The 23734-nt window shown below is 39.5% G+C and overlaps 1 protein-coding gene across 1 annotated transcript in view; it reads left to right on the forward strand.

The window, feature by feature from the left end:
* ATRNL1 (attractin like 1) overlaps positions 1-23734 on the forward strand; it is an 814868-nt gene that overhangs the window by 784769 nt on the left and 6365 nt on the right. The gene's annotated exons all lie outside the window — the stretch shown is intronic.

Raw genomic sequence — 23734 nt, forward strand, 5'->3', positions numbered from 1 at the left:
GTGTCGGGGGGAACAGGATCTGCACGGAGGGGAAGAAATCCGGTTTGGTCCATAAAAGCCGTGGAAGGGACTGAATTCCGAGGTAGTCTGACCAAAGAGCAGGGACTTGGGGGCCCCACAAAGGCCACAAGCAAGTCAGAGCAGATGGAAATATGTTTGTATCCCCTGTGCACCCACCTAGAGTGGTCATGCTGTCAGCGAGCGAGCGAGCAAGTGAGGGGCACAGCCTCGAGGGGTGTCACTGATTTCGGTGGGAAGGCCAGTCCTGGGCCTTTTCCTTCCTGTCCGTTCACGCCCTTCAGCTTCTCTGTGCACCTACTTGGTCCTTTTCCACACTGGTGGTCATGTAATCCTCACCCTTTCTTCCTGTTGACCCGTGGAGACCCTTTCCATTTTAGAAATACCTTTCCTCTCCTTATTTTGCAAATGTTAAGCTGTGAGATAGAGAGATAATTATGGGCTTTGGAGTCAGCAGAGGATTCACACCTCAGCTCTGCCACTTCCTTCGATTTCACTGAGCCTCCATTTCTTTATTTGTAACATAAATATAAAAATTACTGTGTCCCACCCCACTGTTGTGAGAATTCATTGAAAAAAAAAAAAGTGTTTATGGAGAAACTAGCATAGAGTTGGCAATTAGTAAATACTTTCTTTCCCTTTAGTGGAAAAATATTTAAATGCAAATATTGCATTTTATACATTTGCGATGTTTACCGACAAACATTGTGCTTGTGGTTTTATGAGTATCTAATCAAATATGCTTGTAAGTGTTTTGATGATTAAAAATATTTGACAATTACAACCAGGTCAAGTGCTAAGGAAATAACGATAAATAAGAAAAAATTCTTGCCAGCTGGAGCTTTCATTCTAGTTGGGAAAGACAGCAGATAATTAACATGGATATAAATAATGCATAGACAAATATTTTTATAGAAAAATAAGATATCCATATTTGCTTAGTTTGCATGACTTTTTAAGTGGAGATTTTGCCCGTTGATTGATTGATGATCTTAGCTGGTGATGAGGGCATGTGAATGAAATCCCACACATTGAGGTTATCGGGTCCTACAGAGATTAGAGTGAGGAGGTAGATTTTGAGCTGAGAAGGATCACGTGCTGATGTCTAAGTAAACGCATTCTATAAATTGTGACACCTCCGAAAACCAAGTCAGCTGGCTTTCCTAGGCCAGCAAATTGCTGGTGACCCTAGAGAATTGTGTGAGGCCATAATTTAATTGCACAAGCTTTAAGAGATCTGCAGTCTTTTATCCCATTAATTCAACCTGCAACTTTGTTCTCCCGTCCTTTTGAATATGCAATTCTCATTGATTTCAATGGGAGTTAGAGACACAGAGAAAGGGAAGAATTGGGCCAATTATCTGTTCAAAGCAGAGCATCACTTAAAGTACAGTCTTAAAATGTTTGCAGGCACATTAGTGAGTCAGTTCCTTCTCCCTCGTTGGTCCAGAAGGCTTTCCAGTTTGAATGGACCCTTTTAAAGGGTGGTCTCCTTCCCTAAAATCTCAGTGTCAAACTCATGCACCGGTAATTTGATGTGACTGCTGGGAGGCAATGACCTCACATTTTAGTCTCGATTTTACTGCTGAATTGTTTTAGATTTAAGCGGTAGCCTAATCATAATTACCAATCCCAAATAACATTATAAAATCCCTACAATGCCTATTGGGCTCTGACCAGTGCTGCATACGGCAAGTCGGCACAGCCTCGGCCCTCAAGAGACCTTTTGTCTGAAATAGTCTCAGTCCACTGGTCATACGCTAGCCTAGAGCAAAGAGGAAAAATGGTTGCAAATATAACATTCAAAGCAACTGAACTTGCACAGACGGTGAGCACAGCATTGTGATCTCGGCTCTCCCTCACCTTATGGACTATGTGTTGCAGCATTTGGCTGCACTGTACATTTCTGTAAAGCAGATCTATTTTTCTACTGATTTCCATTCTGTAAGTCCATGTTATGAGACCTCCTGAGAGTCTTATTTGAAAACTCCTGTGGTGGAGAGATCTAGGTGATATGGACTGCCAGACACGCCAGCTCCACAACCAGTCTATGTCTTTGAGGACTGCTCAACGCAGGATAGGTTACAGCCCTGGGAGCTCAGGATCGTCTCTTTGCTGGGAGCTCTTTCTCTGACCCAGAGAGGTATTTCTCTCTGGATATTTCTCCTTCCACACTTTGAGACATCCTGCCTTCATGCTGCAACACCCTTCTGTCCCTCTGGCTAGGTATTTATAATGCTTTGTAGGACCAGGCTCCGAAATGGTCTCCAGCAGTAATTGTCTCTAGGTGTGGCACAGAAATTGAGTTCAAAGTTTGCAATACAAGTGAAGAGGGTGCTGTGCACAACCACACAGGTTGTGTAGTCCACCCTGTCCGTGGCAAAGCCGTCACCTTACAGCATGGTAATTGCAGGAATATTGTAGGGGCTTTAGGATGCACTCCAATTCTGCCTTCAAGCTTAGGAGCTATGAGACCTTGGGAAATCTCTGGGATGCTTCTTCTTCAGGAAGGTGAGGCCATTCTATCCACCTTCTAGAGCGTTTGTGGACTAGCTATGAGAAAGTATGCAAGAAGTCTGCCCAGTATGTAGTGGTTTTCTGTTTGGTGTGTTTTGTTTTCAATGAGAAGGGTTATTGAAATGTATTATAGATTTTCTGTGGAGTAAAACGTCCATATGTGATTAATATTTTAAAGAAAAAAACTCTTATTTTTCTCAAATGCTATTTCATAGGGAAGAAAGACCCTGTGAAGTGGCTCACCAAATAGTTTTGATAATCATATTTTGTTCATAATAATGCATTTTAAATGAAAATTCGCTGCAGACCTTGATTACTATTTCAGGTTTGCTCAGTGGTTACTCACCTGGTATTCTCCCTGTAAACAAGGAACAGCAAAATAAGTGGGGGCAACAAAAATCATTGCTATTAAATTTATTACAAATAAGTATTCTTTGGTTGATTGACTTTTCTTATATGAAATCCTATTTCTAATAATTGTTAAAATAGTAAATAATAGGTTCCAGAAATAATAATTACTATCATTTTAAAATCTTTTTAAAAATGTTTCTTGCATTGCATAAAATGAAGAATCTGAGATTCGAGGGAAACGTGTCCTAGCTGACAGCCATTTATTTTCCAGCATCTTCTCCTTGCCTTCTGAGTAGTTCTACAGATAACACAGAGTGCTAGCGACATTCCTTGTGTAATATACAGTTATGAAACTCTTAGGAAAAGTTTAAATAATTTAAAGAGAATTACCTCAATAAATTTTAAGAAATAACTAGATTTAAAAAAATTAACGAGTATTTCCATTGTAGAGGTGTAGTGGGGTTAGAGGTTTGAGGAACCACTTTAGCCTTAGCTGAGAAAACAACAATAAACAATATAACCATCAGGGATTATGTAATGGAGGCTTCAGGTGCTCAAGAAGTTCAGGAGAGTAATTTTAGCGAAGTCTGTGGTAAGTAACCAGAAGAGCTCGGTCTTTGGCTGGGTCTTGAGGGATAGAGGAACAGGATTTGGAGAGGCAGAGGAAACGTGTTCCTTATGGGTTTTATACCTCTCATCTGCAGTAGGAATCTGCGAATTCCTTCGCAATCTGAATGTATGAGATATTTCCTGGTAATTAGCAAACATAAGAACCTGACTGTGAGCCCTTACTCAGTGACGGAGTAAGTGCTTGGCCCTTACTCAGCAGGAGAACTTCACAGCAGTGCCCCCATGAGAAGAGGAAATAGGAGGCCCACCCTGCCAGGTGGCATCCAGCATTGCCCTGAATTTTTGCATGTGGATCTTCAAAAGATAAGGGGTCAACAGATTGTGTTTATGCAGATGAGACGTTGAGATTCTTCTTGGAAGCACAAGTAAATAGTAAACAAGGGAGCCTGAAAGTTAGCTAAATTGGAAAACTGGCTGAAATGCTAAATAGAACATATTTGATAAGAAAGGATGGGTTCATTCAGCCTGGAGGAAGTGCAGCAGAATGGAGAATGTGTTCTAATACAGCTCTACTCATTATGATCTCAGCTCGAAGTTCTCCAGTGATAGGTACAGGAGGCATTCTGAAAGCTTTCCCCATGTCTAATTATTTCCTGTTAAGTCTGTCATCAAAAAGTGGAAACATTTAAAAATCCAGTGAATTTTGTCTATTTTCCATGAGATAAAATGAGGCTGCGGGTATTGGAGTTCTGGGCTATAGACGAGGGATATAGATACAGAGGCAGAGATGTTGTACAGCTGAAACTTACGGTTGCCCTGAGAGTCTGCTCACCTGCCCATGTCCCTCAGTATCTTCTCAACTCAGTGCAACCCCATCCCTTCCTGACTCCCCTCAAACCCAGTCCCACTGCTGACAATTCTTCTCACACTGTTTCCCGGCACTCCATGCCCACGTTAGATTAGATTCATGGGAATTCTGTTAATTTCTAGGTCTTTTGTATTACAAGCAGGGATAGCTTGTCCTTGGCTTTGATGACTATGGTGGTTTTCAAGTATATCCACAAACTTTTTGATACTCTTTCCTTCAACAGGTAGAGCCTAAATCTCCTATCCCTGGGGATGGTCTGGACTCAGTGACTCCCTTCTAACAAACGGAGTAATACAAAGTTACAGGGTCCAACTTTCAATGCTGGGCTATGAAGGGTACTTCAGCTTTCCCTCACTCTTCCTCTTGGATCACTTGCTGTGAGAAATGACAGCTTCCATCCTGAGGACGCTTGCCATGGAGAGGCCTATGTGGTAAGAAATGGAGGCCTCTGGTCAGCAGCCAGGAAACAACTGAGGCCTTTTCCTGACTGCCACATGCATGAGCTTTGAGTGGGTCCTCCAGTCCCAGTCAGGCCTTCAGGCGATTGTCCCCACGGCCAACATCGTAGTTGCAATCTCAGCAGAGGCCTTGAGCTCAGCTCAGCTACTTCAAAATTTTGACTCACAGAAACTCTGAGCTAATAAATACTTGTTGTCTCGAGCATATAACTTTGGGGGTAATTTGTTAATAGTAATGATACCTAATACAGTGACCTAACAGAGTAATGTGCTATCCCAACACAAAAAAAATCTCACAAAGAATTAGGTGAAAATTCCTCATTTTTTGATAGGCCTTGAAAAGGAAGGATCAGCTTTGGTCCACCACTAAGATTTTTCACATCTTAGCCAAAGGAACACACCCACAACAGTGATTCTCAGCAGGGGCAATACTACCCTGTAAAACTTTTTCAGAAATTTGCAGAACATTCTGGGTTTTCATCATGACTGGGGCCACTTTACAGGCAGTTAGTAGGCAAGGTGCAGCAATCTTAGATGCCCTGTGGGGCACGGGACAGGACCACACAGTGTAGAGTGCCCCGCCGGCCACTCATGAAGGGAAAGACAAAAAAACCTGTTTAAAGCTGTCTGAACTTAGAATTTTTGTTTCACATTAAACTCATTTTTAATGCTTTTAATATATACTGAATTTTCCAGAAATATCAACTGTGTAAGTTGATAGATTATACCTTTTTCTTAGAACCTTTCTAGAGTTGTTCAAAACCACCTCAATGGCAACAGTGATCCTCACATATTAAGTTACCAATAAGACACTCACATCGGTCTGCATTTATACCTGAAGAATTCCTGGTGACTCTACAGATAGGTAAAAAGTATCTGACTACCCATAATATAGCCATATGCAAGCATTACATATGGAGAACCATTGCTCTAGATCATTACAGATGTGTTGAGAGGCAGTATGGCAGAGTAGGGTTCAAATCCTGATTCTACCATTTGCTGTGAGTTAGTGACTTTTCACTTTTTTCAGGATTAAGTATTCCCCTCTCTGTAATAAGGTAATAATAACTACATTGCAGATTTTTGGAAGGGCTAGAGTTAATGTTTTAAAGTGTTCACGGTGGGGCCCCTGGGTGGCTCAGCTGGTTAAGCGCCTGCCTTCGGCTCAGGTCACGATCCCAGGGTCCTGGGATGGAGTCCCGCACCGGGCTCCCCACTCTATGGGGAGCCTGCTTCTCCCTCTGCCCCTCCCCCTGCTTTCTCTCTCTCTCTGTCAAATAAATAAATAAAGATCCTTAAAAAAACTAAAGAGTTCAGGGTAGTACCGGGCCCATTGTGGGTGTGTAATAATGACAGATATCCTGGTAAGTAATAGTACCTGTTTTGATCCATTCTGTAATGGCAAATCAGTGTGCTTATTCCTCCCAGGTGTGCTAGATAGGATGCCAGCTTGATTCTGAAACCTAACAATAGTCATGATTTAAAATAATAACAGAAACCCATTGAGATGCGAGGTATTATTTAGCTTAAGAGTAGAGACAGAGCTTCTTCAGTCAGTTGTGAGAGTGGAAGTACATGTTAAAATTATTCGGAAGCCAAGGGATCTCCAGTTTTTTCAATATGGATTAGCATTTTCAGTTATATTTTGATGCAGAGAGTAACAGTTCCCCATGCCCCAAAGGTTATAAAAAGCTACAATAAAACACAGTGAATCTGAGATTTGCACTTCCTGCAGAGTGACCACAGACTCCACCGTCCACACCCTCCTCTCCCTGCAGAGACAACGACTGGGTCACATTTGTTGAGAATCGGTGTGTTTGGGTGTGTGCTGTCTTCTGATCTCTCCTCTGTGCTCATTAGTGGGTAGAACCTCCCTCTGACTCTAGCACACATGTGGAGGTGTGCCAAAATGTGTTCTGTCCTCAACTCAGTCATTGCTACTGCTCATGGAGCTCAAGCCAACAAAAGCCAAATATCTCAAGCCCTCCAAAGAAATGGGAAAAGCCAGACTGTGGGCAAGAGGGGGTCATATTAAGACTACAATTCTGAGACACTCAACTGTCCCCTGCTGGGGAGTAATCTGTTTGTTTATCTGCCTTGTGTCTGCAAGGGGCACAAGAACCCAGCTCGCCAGGTCTGGCAGGAGATTCATTTGCTAGAGATCCCATGGGGAACACTTAGAAGGGGCCAAGCTCAGCCCCAAAGTGCATGGAATGGATGTAAGCAGTCCTTTAAAGTGACCTTGCATTATTAACCAAAATCTGGATTAATTTTCACTGTGCTTTAAAAAAAATCGCCTTCATAACCTCAGATGGAAGCATTAATAAAAGAGGGAAGCCTTCTAGTCAGTATCATAAAAAGAAGTCATATAAACTCAATTATTTTATAGATAGGGGTACTAAAATTGCAAAAAAAAAGTTTTAAGAGAAAAAATGAATATGTTAGGAATAGAGAGAGCACAATGGGGGGGGGGCAAAGGGGACAGAGGGAGAGGGAGGAGCAGGCTCCCTGCTGAGCAGAGAGCCAATGCTGGGCTCCATCCATCTGAGAACCCTGGGATCATGACCTGAGCAGAAGGCGGATGCATACCGACTGAGCCAGCCAGGTGCCCCTCAATATGTTTAAAGTTAAGGTTCTTTCGTTCTTTTCCCTCCTCCTCCCATGTTTCCAGGTTTCACTGGACTGCAGTTTGAGAATACATTCCTCATTTACCTTTATGTTTTCCTTCATGGTTAGAGAGCATCAAGTAGCAGGTGCCTCATGAGTATACCTGGCATTGATACCAGAAGAAATAGAAGGTGAATAATCTTCACACAGTGGCTGATTTCCTAAAAAGTGGTGCCAATATAAAATATTGGTGAATTCCCTGATTTTGAAATGGAATTACCTTAAATTTAGTAACCTTTTTACAACTCTGTGTTTTCAAACATCGTAAAATTAAAACAGATGAACTGAACATTGTGGAAATTTAGGGTCAACCAAAACTTTCTGTGTTTCAAACCTACGAGTGAAAATGTTTCTCAAACACTAGTCGGCTTCCCTACCCCAGTGACATTGACTCACCTAGCGCGGTAGGCGCAGGTTTGCTCCGCTGATGAGGCGGCTGCCAGCCCCGTTACCCAGGGCTACCAGTCAAGACGGTGCTGAACAAGGGCCTGAAACATCTCTGAACCCAGCCCCACGTGCTCCCAAAAATTTTGGCACTAAGATTTGCTTGAAATGAAAAATTCTGTGGATATACATAAGCAGTTAAGCATTACCTGTCTTTGGGAAAATATTTTTATTTTAATCCTTATTTTTTAGAGAAACACCATAATTTGTCAACTCGGATTTGTATGTTTTACTAAGGAACCAGAATTGGAAGTGGTTTGTCTATCTGCAATCACTTAGCTAAAATTGAATTTAATATAAGGGGCGCCAGGGTGGTGCAGTTGGTTGAGCGGTGACTGTTGGTTTTGATCTCAGGGTGGTGAGATTTAGCTGCTGTGTTGGGCTCTGCGCTCAGCATGGAGTCTGCTTAAGTTTCTCTCTCCCTCTTCCTCTGCCCCTTCCCCCAAGTGCTCTCTCTCTCTCTAAAATAAATAAATAATTCTTTAAAATTTAATGTTAAAAATTTCTGAAGATAAATAGCCAATCAAAATTAAGTATACTTTAAAATAACATGGCCCCTTTACATATATAAATAATCTAGATAATATTCTTTTTTTTAAAAGATTTTATTTATTTATTTTGACAGAGACAGACACAGTGAGAGAGGGAACACAAGCAGGGGGAGTGGGAGAGGGAGAAGCAGGCTTCCCCCCAAACAGGGAGCCCAATGCGGGGCTCGATCCCAGGACCCTGGGATCATGACCTGAGCCGAAGGCAGATGCTTAACCGACTGAGCCACCCAGGCACCCCAATAATATTCTTTTTTTTTTTTTAAGATTTATTTATTTATTTTAGAGAGCGTGAGAGAGCAGTGTTGGGGGCGGGGGAAGCAGAGGGAGAGGTAGAGAAAGAATCTGACCGACCACCCAGGCACTCCAATAATATTCTTTCTTAATAGTAAGGATTACCTCTAGCAAAAAAATACTCCTTTCCATGCTAGCATATGTGGTAATTTAAGAACAGATTTTAAAATTTAAAAATTAATAAGAAAATAAGTAAGGCAATATCTTTCATATAAAGAAAAACATATAGAAAAGAATTGTAAGTTAAGAGAAGAAATTAGATTTACTTCTATAGACACAAAGACCTAAAAGAGCGAAACTAATTTAGTATTTTTAGCACAAGGAAAATACAACTCATGTGTAGTTAGTGGGCACTTGGGTTATTTTCTTCCTATCCTTAAGATATTCGTGTTTCTTTGCCCCACAGTAAAGGGAGAATATGAATCATTTTCATAATTTAGTGTAATGTGTGAATTACAAAGAGCTATTCAATTTTTTGTTAAGATCATTCTGTAGGCACTTACAGTCTTTTTTGTCCAGAGCCTTTATTTAAGGATTAAAATCCTTGTAATGATGATGAAGTGGTCCCATGATTTAAATTATGTAAATTATTACATGCACATCTTCATGCAACCCAGCAATTGATATATATGTATTCATACATACATATACCCACATATATTATATGTATGTGGTAGATGAAAAATTAGAATTACATTTCATTCAAAAGTGATTAATAAAGTTTAAACATTTGCTACGAATACTGTGATTGCTGTTGCCTTCAGCAACTTCTTTTGTATTTTCTTAATAATACCAAAATTTAAATTAAAAAAAAAAAAACAATTGGAGTGCCTGGGTGGCTCAGTCAGTTGAACGTCCTGCTCTTGATTTTGGCTCAGGTCATGATCTCAGGGTCATGGGATCCAGCAGCAGCCCTGCATCAGGCTCCGCTCTGCAGGGAGTCTGCTTCTCTCCCTCTCTCTCCCTTTGTGCCTTCCACTGCTTGTGCATGAGTGCTCTCTCTCTTTCTCTAAAAATAAAAAAAATTTAGGGCGCCTGGGTGGCTCAGATGGTTAAGCGTCTGCCTTCGGCTCAGGTCATGATCCCGGGGTCCTGGGATCGAGTCCCGCGTCGGGCTCCCTGCTCGGCGGGGAGCCTGCTTCTCCCTCTGCTTCTCTCTCTCTCTCGCTGTCTCTCATGAATAATAAATAAATAAATCTTAAAAAAATAAAATAAATTAAAAAAATTTAAAAATAATAAGAAGAAAAAATTAAAAAATAAAGTAATAGGAGACAACATAGGAACATCTTATTATGGTCTAAGTAGGGAAGGCTCTTCCAAGTAGCACATAAACATAGGAGTCATAAAGACGATCTGTAACTTGAACTACATATGAAAGCAAGTTTTGATGCTAAGAGAAAAAATAAAACAAAGTAAAAAGACAAATAGCAAAATTAGAGAAATATTTGCAACACAGGAGACTGCTGTTGAATGTTTCTTTATCCAAACCTTTTCACAGTGATACAAATTTGTAAATGTATTTGACAGTATTTCATTGACTTGTCAAAAACATCAATGCACAGTGGAGGTGTCGGGAACAGTTTGAGTGCTATTTTCTTTCTATTGCTTAAAAATCTAAATTCTGCAGTAAGTGTTTCATGTTATGATTCAGCATCATCTCTGAGCTCAAACTGTAGTCTCAAACTTCAGCGACAAGAAGCAGCAGGGTTCAGCAGGAACTGAAGTTATTTAAACACCAAATTAGTCTTTAAATAATTCTAACTTTTCGGTGTTTTCCAATGGAGAAAATGAAATGATCCCCCTTCACTACTCTGCCTTCCTCCCTCCAGACAGTTTGAGATACTGAATTGTTCTTTCCCCATGTGTTAAACCAGGAAATTTCTAAGATTCCTTCCAGCTCTAAAATTCCCTGATTCTCTGAATATCCCCATTATTATCATGACATCTCATTTTGCTGAAAGAAGGTTAAATCGGTAGTCTCTTATCTTACATCCATCTTTGTGAGAAAGAGTAAAGAAAACCGAATTCAGTTTCTTCATGATTAATGCATTTGTCAAATTCTTTCCAAGTAGCAAATTAATTTATTGTGTTTTTTCATGAATGCAAATTAAAGCTGTTCAAACTATTGTAAAACTTAGCAGTCCTTTTTCATAAATTAAAGCTAACTGATTTAATGTTAATGAAAGGAACTATATTCAAATACAAATTTTAATAACTTGGGTGGAAAGAAAATCTTAGACTTCATAAGCCTTTCCTTACATAAAATTCATGTAACTTGAACAGAAAGTCATTAAAAAGTAATTTTCTATATTGAAGCCTGTATTAATTACCTTGAATGAAACTCTGAAAAGTTCCTTAATAAATGTCTGGTCCTATGTGTCCCTGAGAAGGAGAATTGTCTATTGATTAGTTAATTATCCCAAATGAAGGGCCCCAAATTCAGTTTCTCATGATCACTGTCTTACCTTTTTCCTTGTTTGAAATTCTCAACAAAACCAGAAGTAAAATAGTTGGGTTTTTTTTGTTTTTTGTTTTTTTTTTTTTTAGTAAGGGAGTATTTTGCTTCTTCTGTTCATATGGATAACACAAAGAGTACCAGTATAAATGTAATAGAGTATTTTGCAATTTGTTGGTTCTTAGGACTTAATCTAATACTCCATACGTGTGTGTGTGTGTGTGTGTGTATGTAAAGCATCTTTATTGGAAGGATCAGATTTTAAGAATGACTTTAGAAATATGTCCTGTAAGCTTGATTCTTTCATACTTGTAACAATGTCTAAATTCGCTTCAAAAGGATTATGAGAAACAAAGGTCATTATCAAACTCACTGAATCCTTGTGTTCTTCAACATAACTATCCAGAGAACCCCATTTTGTAGAAAACTTCTCTGAAGAACATGAGAGAATCAAAATCAGTATTTTCCTTTGCATTTCTATTTTAACTGCGTTTGTGCTTGATTTTCACTCAGTTCAGCAAGGAGAAATTTCAACTTCTATATTGACTAATAAACCTTTATAGGGGTTAATTTATGCTCACATTTTTTTTAAAGATTTTATTTATTTATTTGAGAGAGAGAGAATGAGAGACAGCACAAGAGGGAAGAGGGTCAGAGGGAGAAGCAGACTCCCCGCCAAGCAGGAAGCCCGATGCGGGACTCGATCCTGGGACTCCAAGATCATGACCTGAGCCGAAGGCAGTCGCTTAACCAACTGAGCCACCCAGGCGCCCCTATGCTCACATTTTTAAAAAGGAAAATTTTGTTAATGCCAAGTGTTATTACATATATTTCATACTAGGATTTAGGAATTTTTTGTATAATAATAAAAGTACCTTTTTTAATATTAAAGTTTGCAACATTTACTGAATTCAAAAGGCAGTGCCAGATTAGATTCAATGTTCACTAATTCTAGGGTTAATCATTTAAATTGAGAAAGAAAAATCTAAAATGTAAATCTTTGACACATTCTATCTGATTTTTATGTTACACTAAAGTTATAAGAATCGATAAAACAATGAGATTAAAGCTGAAATACATCCAAAATCCTTTTGGCTCATCGTCTAGGAACCAGAGAAGTACCAAGTATGAAGGAGTCCGCACTTGAGTAGGTCAGACCATCAATTATTCTACCCTGCTTGCAATAGTCATCCCTGTTGTGTTTTACTTTAAGAGAAAATGAACTCACAGAGAAGCATCATAGGCTTCCTGTGATGAACACATGTAATATTTTCACCCACCTTTTAAGTGTATCTTGGCTGCCTTACCATCTTTCAAAATGTCAGCAGTGATTAGACTACATTATGGGATAATTAATATGAACTTTTATCTCAAAGCTAATTTTGAGTTAATACTAGAACAAAACACATGTCAATATATTAAAGATGGAAAGTGGAACAGACTGCTTTTGTATATAAAAATATATTTTTTTCTCTTTTCAAATGTCAGTCTAACATAAATGTTTGAGAAAGGTTAAATAATCTGTGAAAGAGCATCTTGTGAAGTTTGTGGTATAGTTCCTAAAGTCCTTTCACAGAATATGGTATAGATCCTTTTGTATTAAAATATTGGTCATTTTAAGAAGTTACGGAAGTATCTCCCCATGTACCTGGATTCAGGAGATGTAGCTGTGGTTGATTAACTATGTCCAATTTACACTTTAATACCAGTGCTCCATATTTTAAAATCATCCTCAGGAGGCATCCTGCACCCTGTTTCCTTCTTCTAAACCCGTCTTTTCCCAAATTAGCTAAAATGACTGAATAATTTATTTCATCCCACAGTAGTTCTAGAGATATATTAGACTTTTCCCCTAAGGTGCTTCTGCATGTTTAATTGCACATCTAAATATAGGTCGTGTTCAGGATTGGAGTGTATCAACTCTGCATGTTTGATCATAAAGTTCAAGACATGATCTAGACATGCCATGGAGGCCACCATAGCTGAATACCAATCTGAACAGCTCAACGCAACAACCAGGCAATTCCACCACCTACAATTTAATTGTTGCTTTTATTTGAATTAAAATTGAATTTTGGGGGGGCACCTGGGTGGCTCAGTCGTTAAGCGTCTGCCTTCAGCTCAGGTCATGATCCCAGGGTACTGGGATCGAGCCCCGCATCAGGCTCTCTGCTCAGTGGCAAGCCTGCTTCTCCCTCTCCCACTCCCCCTGCTTGTGTTCCCTCTTTCGCTGTGTCTCTCTCTCTGTCACATAAATAAATAAAATCTTTAAAAATAATAATAATAAATAAAAAAAAATTAAATTAAATTTTGGGTATAATTGGTTTAGCTCCTGATTCAGCTGGGTCAGTTCTGGCCATACAAGTAGTTTCTGTAAAAAAAAAAAAAAAAGCCATATTTTATCTCAAGCAGCTCACCCAATATTTTTTACAGATAGCACTGTTTATAATCCCCTTCAAAGAAGGCTCTATGTATGGGCACCTGGGTGGCTCAGTTGGTTAAGCGACTGCCTTCAGCTCAGGTCATGATCCCAGAGTCCTGGGATCGAGTCCCGCATCGGGCTCCCGGCTCAGCAGGAAGCCTGCTTCTCCCTCTCCCACTCCCCCTGCTTGTGTTCCTGCTCTCGCTGTCTCTGTCTCTGTCAAATAAATAAATAAAATCTTTAAAAAAAAAAAAAAAGAAGGCTCTATGTATGCAGCTGGGAGTAATGCTAATGAACTTTGGACATCTAGTCCCTGAGCCTTGGGATCTGCTATTTTGTACACTGACTTTCCATCCTTTGCAGATTCTCCTAGCTTTCTACAAATAGTGGGTAGCCCTTTGGCATTGTGGCTTATTGACTCAAGGTCAGTACTTTTAGCTCTACCGTCTCTTCTCTCAATTAGTACTTGACCAAAGAAATAAAAACAGCTGGTTGGCCATTTGCACCTCTGGAAAGTGAAATGGGAATGAAATGTAATTCATTAAAATCTGCACTTATTCATAGGGCACATGTGTTTGTTCTGATTATTGCAATCCTTGTTTGTCAAAATGTGTTTAAAAGGTAGACTTTTACAAAAATAAAAAATAAAAAATGTAAAGGCAAGGGGGACTCATTGTACTTAATTATAAATAAGTCACTTATAGTTTGCCTTTCAATATCTCCTTTACATCGTTTAAGGGCAAGTCTTAAGTACCTTTGTAAATAAAAATTTTAATCTGCATTCTCCAGCTTTAATAAGTGAGGGTTTGGAGTAAGGAATATAAAACCAAATCTGATTTTGTATATATACTTGTGTGTGTGAACATTTTTAAATTTTTTATTATTGAAGTGTAGTTGACATACAAAATTATGTTAGTTTCAGGTGTACAAAATAGTGATTTGACGATTCTGTACATTACTCAGTGCTCACCACAGAGGGTGCAGCTACCATCTGTCACTATACATCACTGCAGTATTATTTACTATATTCTCTATGCTGTCTTGTTCATCCTCGTGTCCTATTTATTTTATAACTGGAAGATTGTACCTCTTAATCCCCTTCATCTATTTTACACCTCCCCTGGCAACCACCAGTTTGTTCTCTGTCTTTATGAGTCCATTTCTGGTATTTGTTTATTTTGTTTTTTAGATTCCACATGTAAGTGAAATCATACGGTATTTGTCTTTGCCTGACTTATTTCAACTTAATGTATCACCACTGAGGTCCATCCGTGTTGTCACAAGTGGCAAGATCTCATTCTTTTTTTATGGCTGAGTAACATTCCATTATATTCCAATATTCCAGTATATAGTTTCATATCATCTTTATCCATTCACTTATCAATGGATACTTAGGTTGTTTCCATATCTTAGGTATTGTAAATAATACTGCAATAAACACAGGGGTGCTTATATCTTTTGGGGTTAGTGTTTTCTTCTCCTTTGGATAAACACCTCAGAATTGGGATTGCTGGATCATATGGTATTTCTATTTTTAATTTTTTGAGGAATCTTCATACTGTTTTCCATAGTAGCTGCACCAATTTACATTCCTACTGACAGTGCACAAGGGTTCCCTTTTCTCCACATCCTGGCCAACATCTGTTGTTTTTTGTCTTTTTGATACTAACATTCTGACTGGTGTGAGGTGCTATCTCACTGTGGTTTTTGGTTTGCATTTGTCTAATAATGAGTGATTTGAGTGTCTTCTCATGTGTCTGCTGGCTATCTGTATGTCTTCCTTGGGAAAATGTCTGTTCATATACTTTGCCCATTTTTAAATCAGATTATGTTTCTGTTGTTGTTGGTTTTGGTGTTGAACTGTGTAAGTTCTTTATGTATTTTGGATATTAGCCCTATATCAGATATATCATTTGCAAACATTTTCTCCCATTCAGTAGGTTACCTTTTTGTTTTGTTGGTAGTTTCCTTTGCTGTGCAAAACCTTTTCATTTTGGTGTAGTCCCAATAGTTGATTTTTGTTTTTGTTCCCCTTGCCTGAGAAGACATATCCATAGGTATGTTACGAAGGCCAATGTCCAAGCGATTACTGCCTATGTTTTCTTTTAGGAGTTTTATGGTTTCAGGTCTCAACGTTTAGATCTTTAATCCATTTTGAGTTTATTTTTGTGTATGGTATAAGAAAGTGCTCCACTTTCATTTTTTGCATGTAGCTGTTGAGTTTTCCCAACACCATTTATTAAAGAGACTGTCTCTTCCCATTGTATATTCTCCTGCCCTTTGTCATAGATTAATTGACCATATACGCATGGGTTTATTTCTGGGCTCTCTATCCTGTTCCATTGATCTATGTGTCTTGAAACATATATTTTTAAAAACCTGATAGTATCATACTTCTGCTGTACTTCTATACTTTCTTAGATTTAATTCCTCTAAAATATAAGTTTCTTTTCTTTATTAAAAAAAATATTTTCCTCTAATTATGGGAACTCATCAACTATTGGGCTGAAAGTCAGCGGCAGCTGGGTGGTGAACTGGCCCCTTGCCCAGACCTCAGAGTAAGACTAATTTGAAAACCCTTTACAGAATGCAGCCCAGAGCCTGCTGCTCAGAAGAGCCTGCTCTAATCAACCATTGATCATAAGAGATTTCCTTTATTGACCTGAAAGCAAGTTTTTTCATCTTCCTGCCAGCTAAGGCACTTACTGAAAGTAGGTAGATAAAATCCAAAGTGAATATGCCTAATAAAGAAGGCAAAGTCTTCCATCTCTCCCACAAATGACATTATGATTCTCTCTCCAGTGGGCCCTCTATAATGACATGTATGAATAAGAATTTCTGTCTCCATCCATCTCTTAACCCCTTTCATTGCCACCCTGTGAAGAAGCTATGATTAGCAAGATACCCCTTCTATAAATACATTTGGAAATTTAGGAAACTATGGTCATTTAGGAAACTATAGTCAGGGATTGTAGAACAATGTATGGGAATTTTTGTGTCTGCAGATACCTTGGAATGAATGCAGGGCCATATTTATCCCCGTGGATATAACATCAGAAAGTTCCAGATCATTCTGAAGTCTGCTCCCTCTATGATTTACCTGCCTGTAGAGTTTGAAAGGTTCCCACTAGTGCTGACTCTCTGTGACACTTCTTAATTTACAGTAGCTCATAGGACACTTTGATTGTTTCCAAAGGCAAAGTGGGGCAAAATGATCCTTTTTTCACTCAGAAGGGTCAGCATTTATGGGACATGCTCGGTCAGATTCTCAAAATTGCTTTAGCGAATGAAGGTTTCTTTTATACTATTTTCTGTTAGATTAAAGGAGGTCATTTAAACAAACTACTTCCCCAAAGTCCCTGTTTTGAATTACTGGAGAGAATGTGTACTATCTGGGGTCTTGGATCACTTAGCAAACATCAGAGGAATGGTTTGGAGTCTGTTTTGGGAAATACACTGTCCAACTATACTGCCTTTTCCTTCAACAAAGGAGATTTATCAAGGATCAATTTGGTTACAGACACATCTGTTTTTGTTAAAATGCCTTTGGCCATTAAGTTATCTGTAATAACTTTTGGTAAGGTCTAAGCAATTTATAATAATATTAATGGAAAAATCATGATTCTGTATAGCATTTTTCTCTTCCATTTTATCTAAATGGCTAGCAGTGAGGATTTGCATAATTTTATCTTGCTTTTTTTCCCTCCCATTTTTGCTATGATCTAAGAGTTTTAAATGGAAGGCATAAATTGACTGCTATGAACTTAGGGGAGCAGAAACATCACCTTGGACAATACTAAACTTCATTTTTTTTAAGTTGATAGCTTGTCTTTTAATAGTCAACATGGTCTATATGCACTATGTGGTATTTTAAGCTTGAGTCTGTCTACTGTACTCTCATGTATTCTTATATAAATGCTGTGGAAAACAGTGATTCACAACACACCAACACTGTTTAACCTTGACTGAAAATTATAATCTAGTTTCTTATAAATAGGTATCAGAGCTCAAAAAAATTATTTGTGTTTTTGTGTTGGCTCTAACTTTGCACAAATCTCCAGAGAGAGATCAGAACTTGAAAGGTGAACTGATTTTTCCTTTTGGGAAGTGGTTCTTTCGGCAACTGAAAGAAGCTTATGATGGGACTTACAGAATTGATTTAAAATACTCAGTCTCTCCAAAGACATTTAGGGAGAGCTGAATTGCTAATGCTTTGCTGCCAAGCAAGTGTTGCAGCTGTTTCAATTTTTCATCAATATTGTACACGCAGCCGCAGATATTAAAACCTGTTTATAGACCATGTTGACCAAGATACGGAGCCAGATGCTCACTAGTGTTGCTCTCACTCTCTGGGCATAAGCATGTTCAGGCCTTAAGCGGAGCACAATGGCCCCAGGCAGGAGATTCTCCCCTAGGTCACCTTCTTGGACAAGAGACTATTTATAGGTACCCTGGTGCTGTGGTGGTCCCTCCCTGCCCTGCACTATTCCCATGCTCCACTCACTGTCTTCTTTGCATGTAAGTACAGGAATAGAGAAAATAAGGAGACCAGCCTCTATTTCTGAATATCTTTAAGATAAAATAACACTGAGACCTCTAATCAGAATTCACTTCCTTAGCAGCACACAGAATCATGATACCGCATTTAATCCTCATTCAAGTAGTATTTATTGACTACCTATTTTAGACTAAGCATTGGGATAGAAAGGTGAGTAAAAACACAGCTCTTACATTTAAAGTGCTCCCGGTCTTGTGGGTAGGCAGAGTTAAAATACAAAATTCTATTGTAACATAAAGAGTTAGAAAATTAATTTTTTTAAGGAAAAAACTATTCTGTTGTCCAGACATTGCTAGACATAAGGTTAATCCCAGACTGATCTTGGACACCGTCCATCCTCTTTACTTCTCGGATATGAAACTTGGAGTCAGTTCTTGATTAGTGTTATCGGCATCATGGAAACCACATCCACCAGTAAGTACAAACCATATCTACTGTTACCGGTGTGGTTCTCACTCTGGTAGAAGTATGTCCAGGCTTTCATAAGTCCTTAAGCAGCAAGAACAAATGCACGTCTCTAGCAAGGAAGTCCTTGGACCCAGCTAGTCCCCTGACTTCGCAGTCATGCTTGTTGTGGCCTGCTCTGCGGCCCCTTGAGAGCGTGTACAAGAGAGGAGGCCCACAGTGGTATCTGGGTCCTTGCTGCAGGCCTGCTGAAGAAAGGCATCTGTAGTCATAAATCTGTAGAGCCAGAGAGATCTTAGGAACCACCTACTCCAACTTCCTTCCAAGAGACATCTCTCAAGGGACATTCTGAATTTCAGATCAGGAAAAGCTTGGAAGCCACACACTCAGCTGGCTTATAGTTGTCATGGAATTTGGTGGCTATTTGTTACAAACAGAAACAGGATCCACAGGTTAGAACCAGCCCCTGACTAGTCTTCTTACAGAGTCTGTGGACAGTCTCGCTTTTGCCTTTCTCCTACCTCTCTGGGTGGTCTGTCTTCTCATGGGCTCCCCTCCACCATTGCCAGCCCTCTCCTTATCTCCTTCTTATCTCCTTCTTACTCTGATCTTTCTACCAAGGGCAGCCGCATCCACCCCGCTGGCAGAGATTGCCGGCTCTCCACCCAACATTTGCACATCCCTCCTTTAGTGGAGAGCTGTTTCTGCAGAGTAGTACTTGCTAATGGCATGGGGCAGAGTGTCATGAGCTTTTCTACCCTCTCGTCTCCCACCTGCCACCTAGATGTCAATGCTCAAGGCACCCGTGGAAACCCAGCTGAAGATGGCAGAACCACCATCAGCCAGGTCCCTGAGTAACTACATAGGACGGGCACTGCACTCACTCTCTCCTCTTTCCCCCACACATGTCCTGACACCAGTCAGCACACTCATCTTGGACTTTACATGGTGAGAAATAAACTAACATGTTGAGCTACTGAGATGTCAGGCTTTAACTATTATAACAGCTAGTGTTACTTAACTTATACTTACAAAGCCTTCAGATTCCATCCATGCAAAACACCCTGGGTATCTCTGGGCTAGACTTTATTCCTGAGCTTCCCACCCACATATCCAGCTAGACAGCTCCATTAAGATGTCCGACAGGTCATTGAACTCGTACGTCTAGAACTGAACAAATGATCCACCACCTTCCTTGGCTGTTCTGTTCCTCCTTCATATACCAGTGAATAGCATTTGTATGCACTTGGCCACTCAAGCCAGCAAGCTGGGAGTCGTTCTAGATTTCTCCGTTTTTCATCTCCCACATTAATCTCTCCTAAAATATCTGTCCTGTTCATCATTTTTCTCTCTCTTTATCACCATTTTCTTATCTGGTTATAATTATCTTAGCCTTACCCCGAACTCCCATCCGTCTGAGCTACCACTAGGAGTGTCTCTTTGAAATAAAGATCTGGCGATGCCTCCCTGCTCCTTAAAATCATCCCGTGGCTCTTTCTGGCTTGCCGATGAAACATCTATTTCCAGGTTTGGCACCTGGGGCTGTCTCATGGACTCCCTTCTGTTTCCCTCTCTCCCTTCTTTCTCACTCTTCTCCTGTTCCCACCTATGCTCCACCCAGAGCAAATGTCCAGAAGTTTCAAATGCCCTTACCCTCCGTGCTGGTGAAGTGTTAGTTCCTTTCCACCCAGAACACGCTGCGCTGCTCAGCCCAGGCCTCTTCTGAGTAGTCCTTTCTCATCTTTCAAACCTCAGCTCAGAAATCACCTCCCCTGGGAATCTTTGACCTCCACACCCACCCCAGAGGTCTCCCCTCTACATTTTTTCCCCTTATGCCTTGGGCCTACTTCGTAGAATTTGTCCCCGTGTGGTTATTAGCAAATCTAGGAGCGCTTGTATTGTTGCCCTAGCTTCATGCTATTTGATAATGACTTTTTTTTTAAGATTTTATTTATTTATTTATTTGACAGAGAGAGAGAGAGAGCAAGAGAGCACAAGCAGGGGGAGTTGCAGAGGGAGAAGCAGACTCCCCGCTGAGCAGGGAGCCCAAAGTGGGGCTTGATCCCAGGACCCTGGGACCATGACCTGAGCCGAAGGCAGACGCTTAACCGACTGAGGCGCCCTGATAACGACTCTTTGACAACAACCCACCTCAACGATGCCAGCTGTATATGCCCTCAACACATTTTTTTGATTGAACCTGTGCTGTCTCCTACTCCTATCTGCATAAATGGGTAGAATAATGCACATCAAGTGCTGAGGGCAATGTCTGGCATATAGGAAGCTTTCAGTCAATGTTAACAGAATAGAGCTTTTTAAAAAAATATTACTGTTATTGTTTTTATTACCATCAGCATTAATTAATGCCTTTGGCCTTAACTGATTTCACACCTCTACCAATTTTTTAATTTGGCTTTTTTCCCCCCATTTGGCTCAAAATCATGTGCTACTCATTTGTACAAAAGTAGCAATTTCCTTCTAATGGTATAAAGTGAGCAGAGTTCAAGTCAAAGGATCTGAAGGCTTGGGCTCAGATTCCACCCCTAGGACCAACTGTGTGAGCCTGAACTACGCACTTGATTACTCTGTGCCTCATTTGGGCCATTAGTGAAGCGGGGATAGAAAGAACTTCCTGACCCACTCCAGCACAATTGTCTTGAGAAACAACCTAGATTATCAATGGGAAAGCATTTTTTTAACTCTAAAAAGTGGATAAAAGTTAATTATTAGTAGTATTTCCAATAATACAAGCACTATTAATATAAACAGTGCTTCCTCTGTTGAATGTTGCCTTTCCTCTATTTGCCATTACCACTTTCAATTATTTTCATATTCTGTAATGAGTGGCAACACACATAAGTCATCTGTATCTCTATGAGCAAGTTCTCAATTTGGTTATCCAAGGCATGAAAATATTGCTGGTTTGAGGACTGAACACTGTACAACCTCACTGACAATGTTGTTCTAAATTGATGCTGTCCTCGAGTCTTTGAATTCACCTTTCTATCCAATTTTGTTCCTTATTTGGCATTCCACACAGTAGGCACACCAGCTGTTGGATAAATGAATGAATGCTATTAAAGGATAGAAGCAAAGTTTTGAGTGCCCTGTGTTTTGTCAACTGCTCCCTACTTGACTTCAAACTTCTCACTTGGTAATGACGATGATGGTGATGATGATGGTGATGATGATTGACGTTTTTGAGCACTTAGGTGCCAGGTGCTTTCCTAAGCCCTTCACATTTAAGCTTCACAATAGCTTGGTCAAATGAATGCAAGAACCTGGCCCACTATAAAGGAAGCTCCATGGAATATAGAATCTCTTATCTTGTCTGTCTTACACTGCTACATTCTTAGGGACTCAGGGCAGTGCCTGGCATATATGGTAGGCACTCAGGAAATAATAGTTGAGTGAAGTGATCTGCTCTTCAGACACTTTCTTGATACTTAGGACTTTGGAGTTTTCTGTACATTTGTAATTTGATTGTTATTTCTTACTAGTAGTGGTAGTAACTGATTGTTTTATTATTAAAATTATTAATTAGCTTTATAAAATACTTATAGTTTATAAATACTTTCATTTAATTTAAAGCAACCAATGATATTTTACTACTAGAAATGCTAAAATACAATGTCTCTACCTAATAGAAAATAAAATATTGCCATTATTACAATATTGCCATAGTTTGATTTTTCCAATGAATGATCAGCAAGCACTTTAATTAATTTAAAGATGATTGGGGCTTAAAATAATTATCATATATCAGATTTCTTTAATTGAAGGAAGAAAATACCAGGAAATATTTCCCCAGGTGGCTTAGGATGAGGGAATTCTCAATTGGAAATTTACTTAACAATGTGGAAGGGTAGCTGCAAGGCTGATTCTGGTAATGTTGGTGGCTCTAAAAAAATATATCAAAATATTTTAAATGAATTAGTAAAATCTTTTGCTATGTAATTAAAATCAGAACTGGTAAGATCCAGAGTGCCTGGGTGGCTCAGTAGGTTAAGCATCTGTCTTCCGCTGAGGTCACGCTCCCAGCGTCCTGGGATAGAGCCCCACATCAGGCTCCCCGCTCAGCGGGGAGTCTGCTTCTCCCTCTTCTTCTGTGTGCTCACTCTCTCTCTCTCTCTCAAATAAATAAATCTAAAAAAAATTTAAAAAAAAAAAGAACTGGTAAGATCCAAAAGAAGCTTTACATGTTAAAAAAGCATGAGGATTTGCATGATACAATGACTTGAGACAGTAATGACCATTACTTACTCAGCATATCCTAACCAATCAGAGAATAGTCCATATACAATTTAGGGAACACGTGGGAATGCTACAGAAGTTGGCATCTGTGGTGCTAGAGTAGGATTAAATTTCATGAAACTTCAATGAAATTTTAAAATATTATGATGTGTTAAAGACCGAACCAAATTGTATAAGCAGAATACAGTTATAATTTGTACTTAAACACTGACATCTGCAGTTGTCATTGGTTCTTAGTAGGTGAAGGGAAACGTTTCTTTAAACTCTCAGACAAATATGACTAGTCCATTTGTCATTCCAGTGTTTTCAGTACTTGAAGTATTTCAATTTTGGTTCAACAGTGTAACCTTTGGAGTTTTGCCTAATAATGACTTCAGTTGCACTGGCCTTCCAACGGATAAATTAAAATGGAAATGCATATTTTCTAATTATGTATCCAGCCCTAGTTGCATATTGGCAAGGGCGGCCACACTGAATGTTAAATTAAGTCTGCACAATAGCTAGAGTCTAGGTAACATCAGTTTCCCAAAGTCACTTTCTTAATCACGTGAAGGATAGCCAGGACTCTGATCAGTAGTATGTGGCTATATACAATCAGAAGGAAAACATTTAAACATCCCAGCATGGTATTTCCATTTAAATCTGATTACAGTGAAATAAAACTGTAGCCATTAAAGGTTTAGAAGAACTACAAATACAAGCTGTAAAAGAAGACAGATAGTAAATGAGGTAGTAAGACATTTCAGCAGGGCAAACAGTTTACAGCACTCATTCAAGTCGTCCTAAAGCAGACTGTGTAATTCACCGCAGACCCTGCACTGTTCTCTGAGCTCCACTTAAACCCGCAATTAACCTTTCACGCCTAATGAAGCTGTTTTCCTAGAAAATTAAAATATATAGTGGTG

Source organism: Neomonachus schauinslandi, chromosome 6 (genome assembly GCF_002201575.2).
Source record: "Neomonachus schauinslandi chromosome 6, ASM220157v2, whole genome shotgun sequence".
Taxonomy (NCBI): Eukaryota; Metazoa; Chordata; class Mammalia; order Carnivora; family Phocidae; genus Neomonachus; species Neomonachus schauinslandi.